The sequence below is a fragment of the Cebus imitator genome, unplaced genomic scaffold (assembly GCF_001604975.1).
Source record: "Cebus imitator isolate Cc_AM_T3 unplaced genomic scaffold, Cebus_imitator-1.0 Scaffold358, whole genome shotgun sequence".
Classification (NCBI taxonomy): Eukaryota; Metazoa; Chordata; class Mammalia; order Primates; family Cebidae; genus Cebus; species Cebus imitator.
In genome coordinates, this window is record NW_016107673.1 from 1280237 (window position 1) to 1282445 (window position 2209).

A 2209-nucleotide genomic window follows, 5' to 3' on the forward strand; every position below is an offset into this window, starting at 1 on the left:
AAAAAAAAAAAAAAAAAAAAAAAAAAAAAAAAAGAACAGACATCTTGGCATCTTGGAAAGCAAAAGACTAGAACTTTAGGGCTTCCTAATACTATGTGCAGGTTGACATAAAGCAGTTAAGCATTCATGCTCTGGGGATGAACTGGAGTAAGTTGGTTGTACCCCTCATGTACAAGGGTCCTCTGTGTTACATTTGGATTCAATACCCTGTTAAAACTTTCTTGCAATCAAATAAGTCCTAACACACAGTACCTGGGAAGTGATTAAAAGCAACAGACCCTCAGATTTTTTTTTTTTTTTAAAAAGGTACTAGGCATTCAAAACCTGGCTGTGGCAAGACAAAAGGCAGTAAGATTCATCACACTCCTCCCTCCAAAAATATGAGAGTAGATCACAGATTTAATACTGAGGTAATTAATTCAACCAATATCTATAATTATGTGGAAAGCTATGTCTCCAGGGAACAAAGTCTATAATCTCTTTTTTCTGTTGTTTTTTGAGATGGAATCTTGCTCTGTAACCCAGGCTAAAGTGCAGTGGCGTGATCTTAGCTCACTGCAACTTCTGCATCCTGGGTTCAAGTGATTCTCCTGCCTCAGCTTTCGAAGTAGCTAGGATTACTTTTTGTATTTTTAATAGAGACAGGGTTTTACCATGTTGGCCAGGCTGGTCTCAAACTCCCAACCTCAGGTAATCTGCCCGCTTTGGTCTCCCAAAGTGCTGGTATCACAAGGATGAGCCAAATCACCCAGCTTATTATCTCTTTAACTACTAAAATTGTGTTCTAAGCTGTAAGCTTGACTAATATTGAAAACTATCCTCTAACATTATACACCAAACTTTTTTTTTTTTTTTGAGACGAAGTTTCACTCTGTTGCCCAGGCTAGAGTATAGAGGCACAATCTTGGCTCACTGCAGCCTTGACATCCTGGGCTCATGCAATTCTCCCACCTCAGCCTCCTAAGTAACTGAGATTACAGGTAAGTGCCAGGACACTTAGCTAATTTTTTGTATTCTTTATAGGGACTGGGTTTTGCCATGTTGCCCAGGCTTGTCTCAAACTCCTGAGCACAAGCAATTTGCCTGACTCAGCCTTCCAAGCTGCTAGGATTACAGGTATGATCCACTGTACCTGGCCTGGGCTTTCAAAAAGTTACCACATTCTAATAATTCTACAAAAAGTATATTACTGATAATTTTACATTTGTTATTTCATCAAATATCAACTAGTTTATGCTTTTTATGTCTACTATATTTCTACTTCATTGTTCATAGGTTAAAATTGTTAACATGATGCTTCTGAATTGTATTTCCTATTTTAATCCTCTAATTTTAATTAATCTCACAGAATTATTAACAAATCCGTGACACTGGATTTGGCAGTGATTTCTTGGATATAACCCCAAAAGTATAGGTAACAAAAGCAAAAACAGAGAGATGAGACTGCAAGCAAATTTCAAAATTTTGGCTGGGTGCAGAGGCTCCTGAACAATCCCAATACTTTGGGAGGCCAAAGTGGGAGGGTTGTTTGATTCCAGGAGTTCAAGACCAGTTCAAGACCAGGGCAACATAGCAACATTCTGCCTCTACAAAAAATACAAAAGTCAGCTGGTGTGGTGGCATGTGCCGGTAGCCCCATCTACTCGGGAGGCAGAGCTGGGAGGATTACTTGGGCCCAGGAGTTCAAGGCTGCAGTGAGCTATGATTACCACTGCATTCCAGTGTGGGCAACACAGCAAGACCCTATCACAAAATAAACAAAAAATTTTTTTTGTTCAAAAAAGAACACAATCAACAAAGTGAAAAAGCAACTTATAGGAGAAAATACGTACAAATCCTATATCTGGTAAGAAATATCTGGTAAAGAAGTTAATATCCAGAATATATAAAGAAAACTATCAGAAATATGCCTATCCTATATATGTATCAATAATGGAAACTACCATTTCTTAAACTAAAAGTAATTGTTTTATTCCATATTATTGTATCCACATTAATATACCTATCTTAGAAAAGTAAGCCAATGTAGAAAAAGATAAAGAACGTAAGCCAGGTACAGTGGCTCATGCCTGTAATCCCCACTATTCAGGAGGTTGAGGTGGGAAGACTGCTTGAACCCAGGAGTTTGAGGCTGCACCGAGCTATGACTGCAACACTGCATTCCAGCTTGAGACTCTGTCTCGAAAAAGAAAAGAAGGAATTCCTTTGG

At 38.4% G+C, this 2209-nt stretch overlaps 1 protein-coding gene and 1 long non-coding RNA gene across 4 annotated transcripts in view; both read right to left on the reverse strand.

Annotated features, from left to right (window-relative positions):
- The window catches only part of MAP4K5 (mitogen-activated protein kinase kinase kinase kinase 5), a 114643-nt gene that overhangs the window by 75564 nt on the left and 36870 nt on the right, over nucleotides 1–2209 (reverse strand). The gene's annotated exons all lie outside the window — the stretch shown is intronic.
- The window catches only part of LOC119467968, a 16104-nt gene that overhangs the window by 2452 nt on the left and 11443 nt on the right, over nucleotides 1–2209 (reverse strand). The window contains exon 3 of the long non-coding RNA XR_005196602.1: nucleotides 1944–1948. This is a non-coding gene — a long non-coding RNA (uncharacterized LOC119467968). The remainder of the gene's footprint in view (nucleotides 1–1943; nucleotides 1949–2209) is intronic.